This window comes from Agelaius tricolor, unplaced genomic scaffold, assembly GCF_023055355.1.
Source record: "Agelaius tricolor isolate 1412-34295 unplaced genomic scaffold, bAgeTri1.0.p SCAF_2, whole genome shotgun sequence".
NCBI lineage: Eukaryota > Metazoa > Chordata > Aves > Passeriformes > Icteridae > Agelaius > Agelaius tricolor.
Genome location: NW_027269262.1, coordinates 20,023,156 through 20,047,247, shown reverse-complemented (window position 1 = coordinate 20,047,247; position 24,092 = coordinate 20,023,156). Strand labels below are relative to the sequence as shown.

At 35.3% G+C, this 24,092-nt stretch overlaps 1 long non-coding RNA gene across 1 annotated transcript; it reads left to right on the top strand.

Moving 5' to 3' along the window:
- The first annotated feature begins 642 nt into the window (after positions 1 to 642).
- Positions 643 to 23,770, top strand: LOC139600529 (uncharacterized). The gene is made up of 3 exons (XR_011682597.1): positions 643 to 793; positions 12,123 to 12,210; positions 21,591 to 23,770. It is a non-coding gene; the product is annotated as an uncharacterized lncRNA (long non-coding RNA).
- The last annotated feature ends 322 nt before the right edge of the window (positions 23,771 to 24,092 follow it).

The following is a 24,092-nucleotide window of genomic DNA, read 5'->3' as shown; positions in this document are numbered from 1 at the left end:
GTGTTAGGCCAATTACTACTGGTGCATTGGTGAGGAATTTTATATATTAAAAAATACTTGATAAAGATCACAAGATTTCTGTTCATATAAATGCATGTAGATGATGCAAGATAGCTTAAATGGCAAATAACTTTTTTTCAAATATCTTCATTTCTCACAGCATTCATGTACATTCTAGCAGAAAAGAAGTACCATGGACAGTTTCTGCACAATTACCCATTGAGAATTTGCTACTATTGCTTGCAAAAAAAAAAAAGGCAAAAATATGTAGAAAAAAATGAACTCATATTATAGGTATGATTTTAATATTAAGCATTAGAATGATGTTAGTAGAGATGACTTGCGGGTAGAGATAAACAGACATGCCTAATAAGGGGAAGGAAAAGGGTTAGAGCCTTAACTCGAGATGGAACAAACAAGAAAAGAATTGCACAGAAGCTGGAAATAACATAGTGCATGTGTGATAACATAGCTGATAGTATGGAGAGAAACAGTGTATCTTAGACCCTCATTCTGATATGTGCATTTTTGATCCTATATTTTGGAGTAGCTTTTAGATGGGCCAGATAAAAAATGTTCTTGCAGATCTAAGATTTTTTTTTGGAACTGATTTCTTTTTTATCATTTCTCTCCCAGAGAAGGTGGAAACTGGATGTCTCCGATTCTGCAACTGTGTCTGAGCCCATTTTCCCTTTTAGTGATACAGTCTGGGAATTCAGCATCTATGATTCATTCCTCTTCCATGGACATATCATCAATATCATCTTACCTATTCTTGGGAGGAAGATTTCAGGTATGGAGTAAGTATGACTTTCCTTAGGTGTTATAAGTTTCCTAGAACTTATGGTTATTGTTATCATTTTGTAAGCAGCAGATGTAACTAGGAATCCTTTTCTTTTATACCTTGCACAGGTAGCTCTGCATAAAAACCATTAAACTTGAGGAAATTACTATGAATGAAGTAGACTCTATTAAATTTGGCAATTAAGCATGAGTAACTGAGGAAAGGCATGGTGCAAAAGGGAAAAAAGGAACTGAAGTCAGCTGCTATCTTTCAGATTAGCATTTGTGCTAGGGAGGGATATACTGACCTAATAACTCAATGATCACTTTATGATCTTCATAGAAGTCTAGTAATCTAAATAATAGACTGTAGCACTGAATCAATATAATCTGCAATGTGACCTAGACTGCCTAGACAACTGACACATCAAGGTTCTTGGGGTTTGATTGGTTGGTTGGGTTTGTTTGTTTTTAATATTTATGAAAGAAATCCAATCTTTACCATATGGTAAATAAATAATTGAAATAGAATGGTACTTACTTTGATGGGTGACTTTTATAAATACATTTTCAACAAAAACAAGGATGTTTTCTGACGCAAATTCCTACCACAGCTAACCATGTTATTAGGATGTGGGAAAAATGAAGATTAAGGACCTTTAAGAGTATACAATTTTATTTGCTACTTGTTTTTATTTGCCACTCATTTTCTTAAATAAATGTTTCTGTCTCTGCACCATTCTCATATCTGACCATTTCTACCATTTATATTTATGTACTTATTTATTTTTACTTAAATAAAGATAGCATTTAAGTCCCCTCATATTTTCTCAACTCCTTCTCAATGCAAATCCTTATTTGCTTATTATTCCATAATATTTTATCTTCTGACACTTTCATGACATGGTCTTGAATCACAGAATCTTACTGATGTCACATTTCTGTGGTTTATTTAATCTTCAACTGCCCCTTTGTAATTTGGTCCTGTGTCCTGCTTTCTGCTTTGCTCATGTGTTTTCACAACTTCTTCTAACCTCAGATTCTCTCTTGTTCTCCTTTCAGACTCTTTCTCATCTACCCTTTCTCCCTTCCCATTGCCTTAATTTTGTAGTTTTGCTTTATTATTTTTCTTAGATACTGTCCCAAATTTCAACCATAGTCTTCACAGAAATTATGCATTTGGTAATCTGTGTGTAAAGTTTCGACAGACTAAAAAGCCTTTTTGAGAATGTTGTAAGATTTCTCTCTCCACTTTTCATTGTAATTTGCAGCCAATGGCAAATTTCCTAAGGGGGACTGATGCAGGGCTTGTAAGTTTATGCATTGTCTGTGTAAGTCTTGCCAAGTCCACATCACTGATTTCGTGAAAGTGTAGAATCATAGAATTGTAGAATCATTAGGTTTAGATGATACACTCAGTGCCATGTACAGTCATTTCTTGAACACCTCCAGGGATGATGACCACCTCCCTGGGTAATCCATTCCAATGCTGAACCATCCCTTTCAGTGAAGTTGATGCCCAACCTGAACCTCCCTTGGTGCAACTTGAGATTGTGTTCTCTTGTCCTGTTGCTTGCTGTCAGGAAGAAGATGCCGAAACTCAGCTCTCTACAAACCTCCTTTCAGGTAGTTGTAGAGAGAGATAAAGTACCCTCTGAGCCTTGGATTTTCTCCAAACTAAATAAACCAGCTCCCTCAGCTGCTCTTCATAGGACTTACTGTTACACCCCCATCACTCAAATCTAGGGCTAAACCAAAGTTCTTTTGCTTTGGATAGGTGCAAAGGAGAAAAATCCAACCAGATATTCTCAAGAAGTAAAAATACACAAAAATTTACTGGCAAATTATAGAAAATTAAGGAACTTTGGGAAAAGAATAAATACTGCATAACATCCCTTATTACAGCATAGACTGAGCCCATTGAATATAGAAAATCTTATCTTGAATATAGAAAATCTTATTATAAAATATATCTTAATGGAGGACAGTTATCCTCCATTAACCTAGTCGATGTTAATGTTCTGTGAGAAGAGACAAGAAAGGGGCAAAACCAGACAGATGGGAAGGCTATAGAAAAACAGATACATAGCTATTAATTCCTGGTTTAGGAGCATTGTAAAACTCCAAGATGAAGGTAGGGTTAAAGGACAACATGCTCACCTTGTGGTGACCCTTCTTAAACCTTTCTGGCCCATCCTGTGCCTTCCTCCCAGGAGGGACTTTCAGTCTCTTGTCCATTCAGGCACTGGGTTATGCAAATCTGGGGCTGTCTCCAGTGTGCCATGATTGACAGATGCTGTGGGTCTTGGGGGTTAATGGGGGCTGGGTACCACTTCACCAGAGCAAGATCTGACTCACCCTCTGCTAACATTCCAAGACCCCAAGATGTCTTGAAACAGATCACATTTTCCAGTCTCTGAAGCTCATTCACTAGACCCTTTGCCAGCTCTGTTGCCATACTCTGGACATGCTCCAGCACCTCAAGGTCTGTCTTGCTGTGAGGGGCCCAGAACTGGACACGGGATTTGAGGTGTGGCCCCACCAGTGCCAAGTACAGGGGGGACAATCACTGCCTTGGTCCTGCTGGCCACATCATTGCTGATACAGGCCAGGGTGCCTTTGGCCTTCTTGGCCACTTGGGCACATGCTGAATCATGTTCAGCTGCTGTCAACAAGCAGCCCCAGGTCCTTTTCCACTGGGCCACTTCCCAGTCAGTCTTCCCCCAGCCTGTAGTACTGAAAGAATTGTTGTGACCCAAATCCAGGACCCAGCACTTCACCTTGTTGAACCTCATAGGCCTTGGCCTATTGATCCAGCCTGTCCAGATCCCTCTGCAAAACCTTCCTACCCTCTACCAGATCAACACTTCTGCCCTGCTTATGTCATCTGTGAACTTACTGAGGGTGCACTCGATCTCCTCATCTAGATCATTGATAAAGATACTTAACAGGACTCACCTATACGCTGAGCTCTGGGGAGCACTACTAATGCCCAGACCCAACTGTATGGAAATACATTCACCACCACTCTCTGCCCAAGGAATCCAGAATGTTTTTAACCTAGACAAGGTAAACACTGAATAAAAAGGAGGAGACTAGAAGAATCTTTCAAGTAAAAGTGTCTTTACAGTGCAGTATAAAAATCTAAATGCAAGAGAACATGGGCACTAAAATTTACAGAAAAGCTCTGTGTGACTGGATTCACATGTGTGCAAAAATCAAGCACAAATAATTCTATACAGTTCATGTGTCTAACTTACAATGGAGAAACAGCTACAATCATTTATAGTACTTGTCTTTAAAGGATTTGCTGTGCTTTTTGTCATTAAAAGGATTTTCAACCTAGGATGCTGGATTTAATACCTATTTATGTCTTGTTATCAATATATATGACTTAGTATAGGGAATAATTTTCTTAAGCTGTGTCAAGTTGTTCTGATGAATGGTTGATATCTGGGTAACTTTTTTGTGTTCTTAAAGATAACACTTTGATTTATCACTAACTGAAGTGGGTATATGCAGACTTGCTGGAGAAAATTAATTTCTTTTTGACAAGGACATGTAGAAAAAATTAAAACATGAGAAGAGCAGGCATATTTTGAAATATCTCTGTAAGTATTCTTCAAGAAGTATAATTGTAATCATACTTCTAAACCAATTAAAAACAAATTATGTAGTTACACATCTGATACACAGACTATAGATATATTTTTCTGTATTACTTGACTATGAATTTGGTAACAGCTCAGTAAATATTCTCTTTTGACTGGTGAAACTGTAGCCAGTGCTGCAGAAAAGATTGGAACACAAGCAAAAAATATTTTTCTTTAATGAGGTTGTGCCTGTCTAATGAAAGACACTTCAGCATTAATACAGATAGTTTCACATTCAGCTACTTTGTTTGGTGATTAGAATCTGTAGCTCTAATTGGTTGTGCAGGACAGTTATCCTCCATTAGCCAGCACATTCTTCTGATATCCAGCATAAAAGAAAACTACAAGAGCTGCTGCTTCTTATCATCCTGCCTACTGACTCTAAATTGGAATGGGTTGTATTATTTAATAAATTGCACAAAGAAGTCAACAGTCCTCTTTCCCAAAGCTGGGTATATCTTCCATAAAGCTTTGGATAATTTGGTTTATCATTTTTGCTTGGATTTTGCATATGCTGAAAATTGATTTTGAATTTAATTGTTATGCTGCAGATATATTCTAGATTAAAGTGAGGAGAAAAGTAGAAAATTATAGCCATCTAAAGGACTAAACAGTGAATATGTTTCATTTATTTTCTTCTCCAACTGGTCAACATTCTACATTGATCCTACAATTGTATACAACCATAGCATTCTGTATCCCAGTCAAGGAAAAAAACAGATTTGTTTGCCTCCTTTTGTTTTGCATTTGAATGCAAAACCACTGCAATTACAGACACAGATGTGTGCTTAGTTTTTTCAGTTAAAAAGAAGAACATCATGGTGTAAAAGATCCTTGCTGCGGGGAAAATAATAACAAAAACAAGTGTTGTCAATTCAGTCCATTCAACTTGTAGAATAGGTTGTTGGAATTCTCATAAATTTTTTATATTCAAAATCTTTTTTAAAAAACACTGTTTGCACCAATGCAAACACAAGAATTTATAATTAGAATTAAAATCTTATCTCTATAAAAAAGAATTATAATTAGTTTAGTATAAAAAAGGATTATTAATAGTTTGCTAACAGTGATAACAGTATTTCACGGTCAAATTATGTAACGTTAAAAACAGATGTACATGAAGTTTCTAGTGAATTTTTCTTTCTCTCTTCTCAATTCCATCTCACTTGGGTGTGAGCCATCAGTCTGGGGAGGCTTTTTCATCATCCTACGTTCTTCATGAGTGGAATATGATGATGCCGTTAGATCTCCTCACTGCAGGACATATTGGAGGGCACTTTATTTTTGCTAGCACAAGATGTCTTGATATTTATTGGTGTGTAAGTCCACATTATATTCAAATATACCATCTGTGATGTGATTTTTTTATGGAGACTGGTGCTGCAAGTCTCCCAAGGGTGCCTTCCTTTTACCATTGATTATCTCCTGGTGAATTGTTTAAAACCCTGTAGACACTGTGTGCCTGTAAATTCAGATCCCCTGCTGTAATCTCATGCTGGTTTTCTTCCATATTCTATTTTATCAGCATCGTAGATATCTGTTCTCAGAATAACTGCTGACAACAAATAGGCTCGACATCACACAACTGTACAAATCTAAACAAAAGCTAAAGAAAAATAACAGTGAGCTGGTCATTAGATAACTGCTAGTGCAGCCAAAAATAAATCTTCTGACACACACTGAAAAGTCTGGGTGAAACTTGATGAGTCCCAAGTCCTTTCTGTTAGCCTATCACATTGCCTGTGTCCTGTTACAAGCAATGTCAAAAAACACCATCAAAACAAAACAGAACAACAAAACAAACTACCTAACAAAACCCCCACAGACTTGGGCTATTTTTTAATTCATTGTCTACTTCAGGGCATTGTGAGCTGTAAATTTGCTTCTTCTCTTCTCCAAATTTTGCAAGTACTATATAAACATCAAATTGATCATATTTTTCACCTAGGTGATGACTGGATGAGTGTTTCATCACTTTGCAGAAGCTGTGATGTGTACATGACTGCAGTGTCAGCATAAGCTCATAAGTGGGTGAGGGGGGAGCATGAGGTACAATTTTCCTTTACTTTAGCTGGGCTTTCAACACCATCTCAACAATTATTCTTTAATCTAGGTTTTCATTGTAGGGTCTGGATTGCTAGACAGAAAGAGGGGTAAAATTTGTTATAGATTATTGGCCTCAGAGGACAGTGATAAACAGGTGATGCTGGTGACACATAGAGTACAAAAATGACATATCCAGTTTCACAGTGTTACCAGGGACTTGGAGGGGGTTCCGGATAGCACAGTTACCAAGTAGGTGAAAAATGAGAAGCTCTGCCCCTGTGGAGCACCAGTGCAACAGCACAGGCTCATGCCTATTTGTCTGGGAGCTGTTCTGCTGGAAGGGACCTGGAGGCCTTGACCAACAGAAGGTGAATATGAGCCAGCAGCGTGCCCTGGCTACCAAAATGGACAACAAACTGCATCCTGGGCAGTATTCGCAGGGGTACAGCCAGGACACTGAGAACTTTTTTGCTCTACTTGGCACCTATGAGATAACATCTAGGTACTGCATCCCATCTTGATGCCCCCATCCCTGTCCCTCCCAGGAAAGCCACTGACAAACTGAATCAGGCTTGGCAGAGAGACCTTAAACTGGTCAGGGATGGAGAAGTTTCCCCGGGAGAAGAGGCAGAGGCACTGGGACTTGCTCATTCTGGAGAAGAGGTAACACCAAGATGAAGCCAACAGCAGCTTCTCAGCAGCTGTAAGGAGTTAATCAGAGACAAAGCCAGGCTCTTTACTGTGGTACATGGTGGGAGAATGGTAAGCAGTAGGCACTAGAAGAAACAGGTAAATCTTAGACTGAATGGAAGAGAAAACCTTTTCTGCTCAAGGATATCAAGCAGGAAAACAAGTGTTCCAGAGATTTTGTACTTGAGACTCTGTCCTTGGAGATGTCAATATGAAGCTGGATAAGTGCTGAGCAATCTGTTCTGCCCTCAGACCTGATGATGCTATGAGAAGGAGGTTGGACAAGACACCTCCTGAAGTAATTTCCAACCCGTACTTTTTGTGACTTCTGTATCTACTGTCTTAAAGAACAGAACTAGAACAGTATTTACAGAAAATATTGTTATTAAACCTTGTATTTTTAGCCAAAATCAAAGTTATATCCTTAAAATTTGCATATAGAACAATATCTGTTGGAATATCCATGGAATTCTAGCAATTATCTGCAAAATATGTGGTTTTAGATTTGAATAAGACTTTTATATTCTCTTCAGTCACTATAGAATGAAGTAATTAAAATCCATGTAAAATACCTGAGAGTAAAGTTCAATGAATATTCATAGCTTGATAATAAAGTCATTATATCTACTAGTTCTCAAAAGTGTTTTGTACGTAGTAGCATTATGTAATTTTTGGTAAACTGGAATTTTTTCCTATTTCTGTGCATACATTTGAACTTTTTTCACTATTTTGGGGTGCTGCTTTAAGTAAAAACATTCTTTCTTCATGGACTGTTCAGAAGCAAGAACAGGTGATTTTTATACGCAGATTTCAGCTTTTCACAGTTTCAGCTTTTCAGTTTGCTGGATTTACAGAACTAGAATTAAATACACACAACTACTATTAAGATCTGCACCTGGAGAGCTATTAAAGGCTAAGTATTCATTTGCCTGTGTGCCATTGTAGTGGAATCAGCTGTGCTGCAATAGTAACCAGATTACTGCTGATACAGCTGTTGGGAGGAAAGCGTTAAAATGGAAAGATTTGGTGAGGAGGTTTCATTCAAAGGGGCCTTGCAGCTAGGAGGGCTAAGAATATCAGTGTGAGAAAACACATATTGTGCCTATTGCTGATTATCCTCTGTCTGTTTTGAGAAGTAGAATTTCTGCAGAGATAACATAAATGTTATCAGATACTTGAGAGGCATTTTCACAGACAGGCTTGAGCCTCCTGCTGGGAGAGAAAACACAAAAGCCCAGAGCTTGTAAAAAGCACAGAAGTTTTTTGATACAATGGGGCAAGCAGTGAGTCCCCCCCCTCCCAGCCTCTGCTCAGGGCTGGGATGAAATGAGCCTAAGGGAGCCTGTGTGCCCGAGTGTCTCTGCTGTCCAGCGCTTTTAGCAAGGCAATGAAAGAAATTTGCTCTCTGCTTTTCAGTTGTGCCTTGGTGGTCACCCTGGTTACCTTCATGCATTGATTCACACAATAATCAATCAATCAATCAGCTGAATGGGAGAAAGGACCTGGTATTAGACACTCACATAGGAGCCTACCTAAATTCATAAATACATGTATGTTGACTATAGCTTCACAAATGCATTTGAATATTCTGCTATATTGAAAAAAGACATTTTGAAGTTATCAGCCTTCAGAAACCTTCAGTAAATGATGATATTCATGATCTTTTGAGTTGAAAGTTCTTGATGTATTGAATGATTGTGTTTAATAGTTCATTTCTGGCAGATATAAAAGGTAAGTGCATTAGGCTGAGGTGGAACTCTTGAAATACTTTGCTTGTGAATAGCGTTTGTGTTTATGGACAAATCAGTGTTGTAAAATCCATATGCAATATTCTTAGTATAATGTCCTTTATATATGTAGGCAGAATTCTTATTCAGCCTATATTTAGTCCATCACAAATGTAGGCAGGTAGTTCTTCCTTTCACAATTGTGGGCTGCAGGCCAGTGTTAAGTTCATGGGTCCCCAGACTTAATTAGGAATATGTCTGATCATAATAACTGTGAAGTTTATTTTGTCTGTTTGCGGCTGTGGACCACGCTGTAAAACTGTCAGTGGAAACAGAGCAAATAAGCACCCTGAACTTCTTGTTCAGTGCCAAAATTTGATCACAGCTACTGGGTGTTACTTCAAATTTTGCAGAAATCCTGCTGTTTAGTAGCCTATGCTCTAACAATTGACACTAACCATCCTCATGTTAAAGTTCCTTTATCTTTAGGTATGTAACTCATTTGCATAGAACATTTGTATGTTCTCTGTGTTTCCCTCCCAGGAGCTATGGAGTACATCATTATATTGTTGGAGTTGGTAGCATAGTTAAATGGAAAATAATGCTAGAGATAGACACAATAGAAGTCTTTTGTATTGGGGTGACATTTACAGTTAGACCTCAGAATAAACAAACAAAATACCTTGCAATGCAAAATAGTCTAGAAGCCATTGTGTTAGAGTGTATTACTGAGTATTCAGGTACTGTGAGACATTGCTAAATTCCTAGCTTTAGTTGCTAAGGGTACATCTGTTTTGGTGTAAGTCACACCTTTGGTTTAAATATAGTAGTTATTCAAAGAGGAATAGATAGGAAAAAAAAAACAAAATCTGTGCTACGCTGATTGTTTATTAAATCTAAACTTCAAACTAGAGGTAATTGAAGATTTTGATCATTACTCAAGAAGTTTATTGTCCAGTCCTGAAGGAAAAAACTTCAGTTAGGAAACTAGTTTTAGCTCTTGATTTCATAAGTAGGTTAATTTTCCCAGAATTAAGTGTCTGCAGCCTACATATAGATACCACCTTTGGCTCTCCGGTAATGGAATGAAAATGATATTCCAAGAGAAAGTAATTCATCCTGTCTTGTAGTGAGGCCTCTGTGGCATGATGCACTTATTTCCCTGAATTAAATTTCAAGTCTCTGCTATTTTCTTAGCAAAAATCCTGAACTGTTTTTTTTAGCATATCCAGTAGTACAAGTATTCCCAAACTGGTTCCCTAAATTAATTGTTTGTTCCTGCCTATTAGCTGTTTAGCCCCAGCTTGCTGTACTAAAGGACTACAAACAGGAGTAGTAATGTAATCTGAAAGAGCTCATCTTTGGGTTTCATGGCGGGAAATGTAACCTTTAAGATCAAATAATGCCTCTAGGGTTTTCTTCCTAAGACAAGCCTGAAAGAGTAAACAGGTACAAAACAATCACTAGACTTGAAGTGATTCATGATCAAGAGCTGAAGACTCAGTGCAGAAGTAAAACACACACACATTTACTTACAGACAGAGTATCAGTTACTTTTGACAGCTGAGCTTGAAAAATCACCGCACCAAACTCACTGCAGGTACTCGAGGCAGACACCTACACTGGGGTGCAGGGCTAGTAGGCTAATTTCTCTTGAAGAAGTGGCAAAAAATTATTAATTCTGAAGCTAAATTGAGGTATGCTTTGCTCACTGTTCAGGACTCATGATACAGTGCTCACTACTTCACATCTGCTGTGGCCAAGGAAAAGCTTGTTGATCAAAAGCAGGGCCGACCAAGTGTATTTCAGTGAAACATTTCCTAGCATTACATTTCTGGTGTCTGTGTGATAAAGTATGCAAAATGATACAGCTTGAAAGAAACTAATGAGCAGACACACGAACTGAATTACAAAGCAAATTTCAGGAAATAACTTCTTTCAAACACAGGCAGAATTGGGTAATCAGTCACAGATGACAAAGGCAATATTGCTTTTCAGAGTATGTACTGCATTGCAGCACATAATTAACACCTAACATTACAGAGCTCTGGAGGCAATTTTGCTACAGTCAGAGGAAAAGAAAAAATTGGTGATTTCAGACCTGGTTTGTGAACCTGAAATCTAATAGTATTTCTTCAGTGGAATAGGAAAAAAAAAAGAAAGCGAATGCCTAGTTCCTTGGTGCTAGCTACTTCTTTTTCTAAACTTACTTAAAATCATGAAATTGTAACCCCTTCCAATTCCTATTCTAATCTTAGACATTTCTATATACATTTTATATCTAATCTGTCTTTCTCTGGGCCATTTATATCACAATCTATAATTTAAGAAAAATGCTTCATTTTCTCTTCATTTGGACTCTGAAATTTGCCCATTTATTCACCAGCTTGATTCCTGGATCAGTTATGAGGTGTCCCTTGGAAGGCTCCTAATTTTTAATAGATAAATTTGTGTGAGAGGTTTTCCATCCTACTTAAAAGAGAAGTTCAGAACTTCAGAGAAAATGGAATATCTGACTATCAGTCAAACTGCAACCTAGTGAATAAGGGGTGAATTTCTCTAGTGTATTATTTCTTTAAATTTTTAATAGAAACTTACATAAATATGTGCCAAATTATGTTGATCCTAAGTTGTGATGGTCTAAGAGATCAAATAATTCAGACTGTTGATGAGGTTCGTTTGATATATGGCAATATCTTAAACTTGGAAAAGTATCTATTGAAAAATGGAAAAGTATGTTTTCTTTCTTGAAGCAAAAGCATATATTGCATGTGAGCAGTGAGGTCTACTGTGAAATTTAATGACAATAGTTGCTTGCATTTATACACCAACCCTCATTCTGAGTCATGAAGACTTAGAGACTTAAATTTCTGTACACTTCTTACATTTACAAAGATACTAAAGATAACAGAATTTATGTCTTTTATTTTTATTGAAGGTGATTTCCAAAACATTTCTAAAGAAGTGATGTTGTCATTAATTCTGTATAGTATTTAAAATATTTAAGATAATAATTTGAGTATTTTTCATAGTTGGGTTTGTTAAGACAAACCCTCAGAATTCCATAGTATTTACATTTTCACATACTAAAAATGTACCTAGATCTGTCTACTCATGTATTTGGTTTTAATTATTTCAAGTTCTCAGAATTTTGGGTGTTTAGATGGCCATCTTTGGGACTCATTCTTGTTTATCTAATTTTTTACCTTTTGTTTATTTCAAGAAAGAAAAGGTGAAGAAGAAAAATTAACAATGAAAAAAGTTCCTGTCAGAATAAGAAGGCTTAGACATCCATTCTTCCTGGAGGGCAGGTAACCTCTCTCAAACAACTCTCCACCTTTTGCTGTCAATGCATTGACGTGTTGCCAGTTGGTGCCAATGGCACACCTCTGTAATTAGCATCACCTCTACTACAGAACTGACTCTAAAGGTTTTTGTGTGAATGTTTACACAGCTATGTGTGCATGTATTTAAAAACGTATGACCAAAATTACTTAACCTGCTCACAGTTAAGAGCTGGGAGACCACTTGAGAGTGCGATCCAGAGGCTTCTCCAATAGGTACTCAAGTGTGAATATTGATTAAAATCATATTTAAGGGTCATTCATCAAACTACTTTTCTGTTTTATCTGTAATGTTCCCAATGATATATGAACAGAATGCAAAGCAAAGTTCTGAAAAAAAAATGAAAGAAAAATAAATCTATACTTCTGTTAGTATTTTATTCATAGAGTGAAGACCATGATGTGAGTGTAAGCTGCTTATTCATTAAGTCCATCCAATCAAGGACCTTTTGCAGTGCCAAAGGCAACAAGTAAAGAGGGAGATGATAAACAAAATCGTATGGAGACATAAGATCAGTAAATCAGGGACAAAGGATACATGGTCAGATATTAAAGTCACCAGTTGCTAGGGGATAGGCCATCAAGAAACTCAACACACAGCTTTGAAGAGAGCCACATGATAATTTTAACTGATACGAAGAGGGAAATGAAAGGAATATGGGGGTTTGACATATTCAGTGACATTTGTGGGTCCATGCAAAACTTGGAAAGAAATTTTTAAGCGAATGGTCATGAGGAAGAACAAAGTTGCAGTATTTTCGTGAAACTTCTTATTTCTAATGCTGTAGCTTTCAAAGAACAACTCTTTTTCTAACCAAAATACCAAAGACCATAACAATTTTTTCTGGAAGAAGTATCTTTTCTCATAAGAAAACATTTTTTTTTCTCATTTAATATATTTGGTAGTGAAAAATAATGAATATAAAATAATGTAGTGTCAACAAGAGAAGCAATATTAACATTCATTGAAAGCAAATATTTAATTATTTGACAGATGACAAGTATCAAAGGACTTCATCTCTTCCTACTCTCTTATTATAGGGAAAGTCATATATATATATGCAAAATATGCAATTAAAAAAGCTATATAACATCAGGGAGTCTTTTTCCTGTGTTGAAGAATAAATTTCTCTTTGTATTTAAGACTTGTCATTTGTTTCCTAGTGCAGGAATCAATAAGTTCTGTAAAATTTAGAATTTTCCTAGAAAAGAGCACTGTTCCTACTGTAAAATTATATTCCTGAAAGTTGAGACAAAGTTATTGTTGTAATAATTGTGTTGTTTTTTTGGGTTTTTTTTTTGGTTTTTTCCCTTTGTTTTTGGTTTGGTTTAGTTAGTTTTTTTGTTTGGTTGGTTGGTTTGTTTTTTTTTTGGTGTGTGTGTTGAGGGGTTTTTTGTTTTGTTTGTTTTTTGTTGGTTTTGGGGGATTTTTTTGGGGTTTCTTTTTGTTTTTTTTCTGTGTTTTTTTAACTTTTTTTTTACTTCTTTTTTATTAGAAGTTCTATGTAGACTTTTCTGGGGACAAAGTGAGATAGGTAATGTTTTACACTCTTTCAGACTTTGAGCAGAACCTGTTGCTTCTAGCACATCTTTCATTCTTTGATTTTTGGTGTTGACTGCAAAGCATCCCAATAGAAAATTCTTTAAAAAGCATGTTTAGCATTAAGAAATGTCAAGAAGATAGTTTGTAAAAAAGATATGTCACATAGTATTCAATTAGAATTTTGCAACAATGGCTAGAATTTCAAAAATTTACCATTTTACTCCATCTTCAAACTCCTTTGAATTTGAAATCATTTCAAGTTTTCCTTATCTTTCTCCTTATCAATTACTTTGTTGATACTGAAAATCCACTTTCTTGAAGGTTTTTTTATATGTTATATAACACAAACCACTTTGGGTTAGAGTAGAATATCCATCCACCTTTTTAGATTTTAAAATTGGTACATGTGTGAGGCAGAACTCTATCTATCTCATGTTTTTTGACCCAGACTTTAGATGCAAAATGAAAGCTTTATTATTAAAAAAAAATTCTCCTCCTACAGCTGTAACTATTTTTTTTTTCTGGATCTTGTCAGTTATTGATGGCTTCATTTCTGAAAATGTTCGTGTACTTTATAAAGTGAATTACTACCTACTTCTGCTGGTTGAACAAATTTGGAGGCAGTGAACAAATATCTAACATGCAATTTCTGTTGCAAGCACTTTTCTTCCACTATATTTTTTAAATATAGAAATCATTATTAATCCAATTGCGCAAAATTGAACTCCTTACAGAATCTTCCTGGAGGTTTCTTCTTTCTATATATCCTGTTAATCATGTTTGTGCAGAAAAAGGTGGATTATGCCTACAACACTGATATTACTCAACCATGAGTAAAATCTGTTTCAATAGAATGAAAACAAATGCTCCCTTTGGAGAGTCAAAAGTGATCAAAAGTTAGTTTTCCTCATCTCTCCTGTTCTGTGTTGGGAAGTGGACTATGCTACTATGAGAAATACTAAAAGCAGTGAAGCCAATGACACAAAAAGGAATAAATTAAAAACACTGATAAGCAATGAAGTATTTACAATACATGTATTTTGAATGTCAGTTATACCAGCTGGAAAGATGAGGTAAATTCTTTGCAAAAAGCTCTTGTACATTGGTTTTAGTATTATTGAAAAATCGCTTAAATGTGGTAAAAAACCCACACCAAACCAAACCAAACTAAACCAAGCCCTTACGGTAATGAAGATTTTTTTCTTCTATTATTTTTGATCAGTATTTTTCTGCTGTGGAAGAACTGGGCTACATTAGCCAAAATATTTTGCTACTATTAATTATTTCTAAAGCTCTACAGGTGATTACATGGACAAGTAATTTTTCCAATTAAACAGATTTTTAAGTTTTCACATTCTCGCATTTCAAAGAGCATCTAGATCATTGTGAAATAAAAGGTGGAGATGGGATGAGTTACCGAGTCTGCAGATGAGTATTTTTCACATCCAAAAAGACCCATGAGATTCTCTCACTCTCTGGAATAGAGTTGCATACAATTGACAATATTCATGGTTACAGATCTCCAGAAACCTATGAATTGCAATTTTTAGTTTTGTTACAAATTTTCATGTTTCCCTGTTTTAGTGCCCCAAATTATAACGTGGTGACAACCTTTAAAGTGCTTTGTGAGAAAAAACTCTCTCGGTTATTAATTTAGTGTGGTACTGTGAGTTGAAATATATTTTGTTCAGGAGTTCCTAGTGTGAATATTTTAATTGTTCAGCTGTGTTGAAAGGCATTTGATGTTTTAAGGGATTGAGGGAAAACTAATGAAATAACAGTAAGACTGAAGGAAGAGAAGTTTTAATTAGCACTTTTATTCCCACATTTGAGTATGTTCTGTCATGTTGTTGAATGTGACACTTTACCAAAAACTAGAATATTTTTGTTGAGTAAAATATGAATGTTCATTTTCATGCATCACCTCATGGTTTTCAGTCTTCTGAACAAACTGACTGGAGGACGTTTATCTTTATGCATGCAGCATTTTCCATTGTCATTATTAAGCTTCACTTGTAGTTTGGCAGTGAGCCTATGGAGCAGCTGTTAATAAAATAACTTATTTCTTCAGTGTGACAATTCTAAATTCATTTTCTCTTACAGTGAACAAAAATGAAAGAATCAACATTTAGCAACTCATAAGAACATCCATAATTGTAATCTTAGCTTTACATGATGTACCTGTTGTTCACTTTCCAGTTATTATTGCTTATTCCCAGAAAATAGACTCCAGTTTAGAGTTTCCATTTAGAACCACTGTTCTAAATGTAGTGCTCTTATAGGTGTATAATAAGTATAATTCCAAGTCAATATAATCAGTATAATTTCAAGTCTGTTTATTCACAGAATGAGTTCACTCCACTTCAGTGAAATATGAAATGGCTGATCATATATTTTCATACTTATTTCAGGACTCAGGTTAATTAGCAATATGAGTTCTTGTGAACATTTTATACCCATACTTCAAAGCTGGTTTCTCACTGACGTCCCATTCATGTCCATGGGTTTAGTGTCTACCTTTTCTAAAGCTATCTATGCTTTTTAAAGAGCTATTTCATCAGTTCACAGAGTCTCATGGATTCCACAGCTACAAGAAAAATGAAGCTAAGGCTCAGGTTTCAATTAATTTAAATCTCATAAACAACAACAACAACAAAAAAATCCTACTGGTGTGAAGATAATAAGTGTATAAAAGCACTTCATTTGGAAGATGATAGACAACAGAGTGACAGCCCTTTGTGGTTGTTTTGTTTGTTTAACATGTAGACTAATGTTAGAAAATAATACAATTTGGAGTGAATATGTCACTGGAACCATATCTAACATTTTGAAAAATGAGCTACCACCTCTATAGTGTAGATCACAATCATTCTGTCCTGAGCAAAAAAAGGCCTGAGCAAAAAATTGGTCTCAAATTTGAAGATTCATCATGTTTGACTCAAGAGTGCTCAGATTATAGATGAATCACAGTATAAAACATAAGAACATATGTTAAGCTGAAATCTAACACACTCTTAAATATTTCAGAGAAACATATAACCATGAATACTTTCTGGTGCTTATATTTACTATCTCATTCCTCCTGCTCCATTACTTTGAGATACAGCCCTATAATAGGTATTCTGGAAAACAGAGCTTTAAGAATCCAGCATGAGCTACTTGCATCAGGTTATTACATTTTTTCAGTAGCTCATTCCTTTCCAGACTAATGACCCCAGATTCAGACATTTCAGGTATGACTAAACCAAGGAAACAGGACTAACACTCTGGGGGCACTACTTTGCATGCCCCTCCATGGCTGCTCTGCTTGCACTCACCCTGGGGTGATTTTAGTCTCTGTCAAATTGGTGCACTCTGAAATGGTGCCCAGGCATGATTTCAGTGACCAGCATAGGACAGGGGCTATCCCCAGCTTGTAACATGAATTACTTATGTCTGTCTGTTGTAGGAGAGAAAGGTATGTAACTATATGAAGACAAGCTCAATTTCATTATTTGGCTTTACAGGCAGAGAACAGTTGCTGACCTGTTGTACTCAGTACCGTAATTTTCAGCTTTTGTGGAAACATTGATAAATTCCTTTGAGCAATACATTTTAGAGTTTATCTTTTTTGTCCCACAATAGATTTTAATCTGTTTGAAAAGATAATCCCTGTGCCCTGTGTATTCCTTCGTCCTCATGTTAAAAAAGAAGTCCACCCTTTAAAGAAGATGGTTTCCTTGCTTCTGTCTTCTCATTGTTTTCAAGGGTGGCACATCCATCACCTCTCTGGACTACCTGTTGAAATAATTCACTATCCTTATCACAAAAATATCTTCATTGTATCAAATCTGAATCTACCCTCTTCTAGTTTAAAGCTGTTACCCTTTGTCCAGTCACAACAGGTCCTACTAACAGACTTAATCCTTCTTACAGGGCTCCTCTAAATATTGAAAAGACACATTAAGGTCACCCCAGAGGCTTCTCTTCTTCCCCCTTCTACCCTGACAGACAGGCCTAGGCTGTATACGAAGATAGGAAAGCCTACTGCCAGTGAACAGTCACTCTTAAGACTTTGCAGTTGAGGTAAAGAAAGCATGGACATGTTGGAAACTCTTTGAAAGAATCACTACTTGGAAACCTCCACTTTACTAGGACTTTGTGCTGTAGAACTGCTTGAATTGAAATGCTAATTTGTCGCCACATTTCTCTTCACAGAGAAAAGCAAGGCATAATTCTTCCCAAGAATATTTCTGGGTTTCACATTCTCTGAATGTCAGAGAAAGGAAAAACAATTCTTATCATTTGCTGTGCTTGTGTTTGTGCCAAAGTAGAATGCAACATGGAGATTGTTTACCCAAAGTGATGGTATTTTGTTTCCTTGGCCTATCAGGGCCAAGTGTGTGTGTATTGGTGTGACCGTGGTCACAGGGGTTTTCAGCTGAAGGAGGAGACGAGAATGTTGACTTTATGTTTAGAAGGCTTGATTTATTATTTTATGATATATATATATATTAGATTATAAGTATACTAAAAAGAAAAAGAAGCACAGGTTTTCTCAGAATCTAACTGAGCTAAGAATAGAAAAGAAAAGAATAATAACAAAGGCAGCTCTCTCGGACTCTGTCCGAGATAGCTCAGTCTTTGATTGGCCATTAATTATAAACATCTAAGATGGGCCAATCACAGGTAGACCTGTTGCATTCCACAGCAGCAGATAACCATTGTTTACATTCTGTCTCTGAAGCCTCTTAGCTTCTCAGAAAGAAAAATCCTAAAGAAAAGATTTTTAGTGAAAAGATGTCTGCGACATATCGGGACTCTCAGCTGACAGTCACAGGATTCTGTCCAGTGGTGTAGAGAGTTGAGTGCTTGGCAGATTCAGTTTACATGTAATGTAATATAGTGTAATATTGAATAGAATAATATAGTATAGTAAAGTAATTAATTAGCCTTCTGATAAGATGGAGTCAGATGCATCGTTTCTCTCCCCTTGTCAGGGTTGCCTGTGAATTTGATACTCATTGACTCTGGTATTAAAGAAACAAGCATCTATAACCTGTTAAAGTTAAAACCTTTCTTTACAAAGTCTGATATGGATTATTTGATGGGTGTTCTTGCCATGGATGCACAAATGTAAAACTCCTATGCTTTGAAACTTGATCAAAGGAAATGCTCTTAGGTAAAACAAATTCTTTTAAATTGTTTTAACTGATTCACATGGGTTATAGGTAGTCTCATTGCTCAAAGAAAAAAAACATACCAGAAAACTCATGGGGAGAGAGCCTTGAGGAAAAAGTAGTCACATGCTGATATTTATTGGACAGCAGCAACTAAGGAATTGATGAATGAATATTATGAAATAAAACTTCAGAGAGAAGAAGCAAATTACCACAGAAAGAGGCAAATTAGAGAAATCTGATTATATAGTGCCCGAAGAATGTGTAGGCTTGAGAGAAGTCAAGATAAAAAACAACTTGTAGAAATAAATAGAACAATTTCTGAGCAATAGAAGCCATAGCATGTAAAGTAAATTTGAGCAGAAAAGTTCCTGAAATTAATTGGTCCACTTGGATGAACAACCAATGAAATCTGAGAGAAAAAATAGCCAAAATAAAATGTGTCTTTGAAAGAAGCAAGACTAAAAACAACTTCAAAAAGTGAAACAGAGCCCTTAACTTGATTGTAGTGTCTAACCACATCAATTGGGAATGGATGCTAGCATTTCTGAAATGAAGAAAGTAGTTCTTTAGTTCAGTAGTAGGTGTGAATGAAAAAGCCAACCACCACTAATCTAGATTTATACACTTGCATATTAGCAAATCAACTCATAATAAGGGCTATCGGTATAAGTATAAATAGATTTAAATATAATTTAAATTTAAATATATATTTAAATTTAAATATAATTATGCTTAGATATAAAATATACTGCATTGACTTCCACTGGAAATCAATTGAGAAAGTATTTAGTGAGCTGGAAAATTCTTAATATTTTCAAGAATTATTTATATTAGAAAAATTCTTTTCATCTGTCTAATATTTCTCTCCTGAGCACAAGGCATGAAGAATACTGTAAAGTGTGGTGAGATGATACTGTTAGGATGTATTTAGCTGCATAAACCACAAGCACATCCAAGACCCAGATGCGCACTCTATATACTGACTTTTGTGAGAATGGAATCTGAGCATACATATTTTTTCTCAATGATTTAGAAAAATAAAAGTAAAAGCCAGCTAGGGGCAAGTTCTCAAACATGGACTCCCAGAAATGTTTGAACATTTCTGAACAACATTGTTAAAATGGCTGTTTGAGCATAATATACAGCCTCCCTAGTCTTTGGTAGCAGTAGTATCCAAAATGTCTTAGGACATTAAAGGCCACTTTATTAAAAGTACCTGGGAAATTAAAATTAAGAAAACTGACTGGGAATTCTTCAGCAATTGGACCATCATGTGCCAAACTGTATTCTCTTTTAAGTGATGCAGGTCAGGTCTTGTCTAACAAAATGATTTTTCTTCACAATCTTCAAAAGGACAAAAGAATGTTACTTTGCCTTATATTTACAGTTTTACTTTGAAGTGTCTGAAGTTTTCTTGTTACTTTTATCCCTATCCAATCACTTTTAGAGTTCATGGACTTTCAAGTGGTACTGTTACATGTAGACTCAATGACCCCATAAACTTATAAAGAATTTTCCAGAATTCTTATCTCTGGTCCATGAATCTGTTGGCAAAACCTACCATTCTGTGTAGTTCAGACATGCAAGAAACCATATTTTATAAACCTAAAAATTTATTTCAGTATGAAGTATGACCATTAGTTTTTCCCAGTTATGTTATAGGAGATAATTTTAATAGGTCAGAAGTTTGGAAAACCAAAATGCAACAAAAGAAATCATTATCTTTCCACAGACACACTTCAGGCTAAAGGTGGTCTTTGAGTAAACAATTCATTGTGATTTTTTTTGTTCAGCTCTAATTAAGGTTTTCTGCTAGCAGGATATGTTTGCTACATTATAAAGTCACAGATTACACAGAATTGTATTTTCAGCTCTAGTTAAATGCTATAAAGTTTTGGTTTATTTGATTTACATACCACAGAAACTTATTTTTCTTTGGTTTTCATAGTAAAGTATTTTAGTTTAATAGCAATGGAAAAATGTCAAATGTTAGGAAGCTATGTTTTCTTCCTACTGTTTTTGATGACTCATATTAAAAAATTATGAGCATATAGTGTGTTACATATCTACAAACTTTTAAATTTTGTTCTTTATTTAGAGCTACATAGCTGTTTTATTGATATATGGAAGGTGACACAACCTTGTTTTGTGGTGGTGGTGATAACTTGTCATTAGTACAGCAATATGAAGTAAAATTTATTTATCCACGTTCAAAGACAGACCTTCAAAGTGAATTAGCAAAGGCAAAATACTAGAAAATAGTAAACACTACATATACATGATACCTTTTCAAATATGAATCTATTTTTTCCTTCTAATGGCTATTGTTGCTAGGCATTGTGTTCATATAGACCAGTGAGAAATGTGTTAAAAAACTGGTGTCATGGACTTTAATTTATGAGTGCAAAATTTACCAACTTCAATAAATAGCTGTTTTAATTAGCAACTTCTTGAAATTAAAGCAGTTTCTCCATGTTCTCAGCATAAGGAAATAAAAGCATACGTAAAAATTACCCCAAGAAAATTACAGAGAAGGGTGAATTCTGAATACTGCTAGAAAAAGAGTAAAATTTTCTGTGGTGATTAGATGAAACATATAACCTACTGGGTTTTTTTGATTTTTTTGGGGTTTCTTTTTGCAGAGGAACCAATTCCAGAGAATGAAAGGAGATATTACTGTATCTTACCGAGCTAATAACACCCAGTATTTTTTCTCATTATTCTAGATTAGTATTTAACTGTTCTCAAAAAATTTCTGTCTTGCATAGGCACACGTGTACACTCTCTCCTTCTTTAAAAGAAAGTGGTATGTGGCCTAGTTCTGATCCATCAACCTGCTTTGTGCAACTGCATCTAAGAAGAAAAACCTTCAAAAAGCAACACATCTGTCTACTGGGTTACTGAAGGATTCATCTTCAAAAAGAATCTTCAAATGTTTTTTACAATTGCCAAGAAATTTGTATCCTGTTAATTTTCCTGTTCAGTTTTTTACTTTGTGGCAGGTTGCCACAATCTAAACCACCTTTTGGTTAATGAGGCAAAGCTGATTTTCAAACATGGAAAGTACTCACATAAATATTCAAAAGAAAGAGATGTTGATTAAAGAGGAGTTTGGTAATCTATTCCATTACCTCCTATTGGGAACTGTAATCCTAACATCCCCTTTACTTTTTTGAAGACCTGGCAGTTAGAGTTCAGTTAGTGACTTCAATACTCAGGCTCTGCTGTCTTTGCTGTTAAATTAGGCAGCACATAAAGTCAGTATATTTTGAACTCAGATTATATTTTAGCCATGTAAACTAATTAATAAAGTGACATTTTAGTGGTACATTTTTTTCTTTGTTGTAAAAAATGTCACATGAATCTAGAACAAGGAATCAGCAAAATAATTAAGATAAAATTTTCAAATATAATTAGAAAATAAATTTCATAGAATGGTAGAATTGTTAGGGTTTGAAGGACCCTTAAAGATCATCTCATTCCAACCCCCATCTCCCCATGGGCAGGGATGCCACTCTCTAGATCAGGCTGCTAAGGACTCCACCCAACACTCCCTTGAATACTTCCAAGGATGGGGCATCCACAACTTCTCTGGACAAACAGTTCTGGTGTTTCACCATCCTCTGAGTAAAGAATTTCTACCAAAATATATAAAGACATGAAATCTGATCTCCAGTGTGCAAGTCCAGTGATGATTACTGATGTGGGGTAGAAATTTGTGTTTAAAGCAATTCAACCTTGAACCTCTATTGGTACACTATATTTAATATTATATCACTTCTAAAAGACTCATCCTAATTACATATTGCCATTCAAACTGTGTGCACTATTTTCTGTAAATCAATAATGTTCCTCCTAAAATTGATTATATTTTTTTCTCATTGTCTGACACAACCAAAAATGTACACACACAAGTATCCCCTCCATGTATATCTGGCTATTTTGCCTATTTCTAACTAGTAAATATCCCAAACTAAAAGCACCCCTAATTAGAATTGAGGTTTTAAAACTAATTTCAATACAAGATTGATGTTGCAGCTACATTTATGCTGAAATAATTATTTGAAATCGCACAAATTAAAAATTGCTGTTTAACAGTAGTGTCAAAGAAAGCATATCAGTGTTCAAATCCTAAATAACATTAGCTTATTCAATTACTTAGAGCCTGATCCAAAACTTTCCTGAAAAATTTGTTAAAAGTCTCAGTTAATCTACTTTGGATTTATATTTATTTTTTGTTTTGTTTTGTGGTTTTTTTTGGGTTTTTTTTTGTGTTTATTTGTCTGAGGCTTTTTGGTGTTTGCTTTTTCTTTTTTTCTTTTTTTTTTTTTTTTAATAAAGCAAGTTGAACATAATTCCAGTTGTCATAATTGCAGTTTGAAGTTTTTGGGGGAGTACATTTTAAGTCAGGTCAAAATCTGAACTCTTAAGTGTAGTATTGTATTTTCTGAATTATCTTGCTCATGAATCTTATTAAAACATCAGAGATTTTTAAATGTGTGTGTGTGCTGTGTGATATCACTAGTATTTTCTCCTTCCTTGAAGTCACAAATAATTTTGTTGAAATTAAATACGTGGGATTGTATGTTTTTGAAAAAAATTGATCTATATCGCTTATGTATGATGATAATTATGCAGAAACATGGAAAAAGAATTAATAAAGGTGTTTATTAATTAACTGTGATCTTTGTGCAATTGTGTCAAATGTAAAAATTTAAAATTGCAATGTGTATAAAAAGGTAAATTTTGCCCAGCCTTTTGGAAATGTCTATGATAAGTAAATAAAGCTTTCTTAGTGTTTTAACGTTGCATTTCTTCTGAAATAAAATTAAGTAGGTAATGTGTTGGTCACTGACCTTTAGTTAGATATTAAATTTCTACTTAGAACTATTTCAATATTAGCATTCTGATTCTGTGTATTCAGTAGTCACATGCACATATAAATGAGCATTGGAAATGCAACACTTATAGTAACTGTATCTTTAATGTGTCTTTACATTTTTTTAGCTACCAGTTAATAAAAAATCAATGTGTATCTGTACAGGGAATGACAGAATCCTGGTGACATCTTGCAAATCATTAAGATTTCTTTGCAATTGAAGCAGTTTTTTCTCATCTCCAAATACCTGTTTTCCTGACTCCAG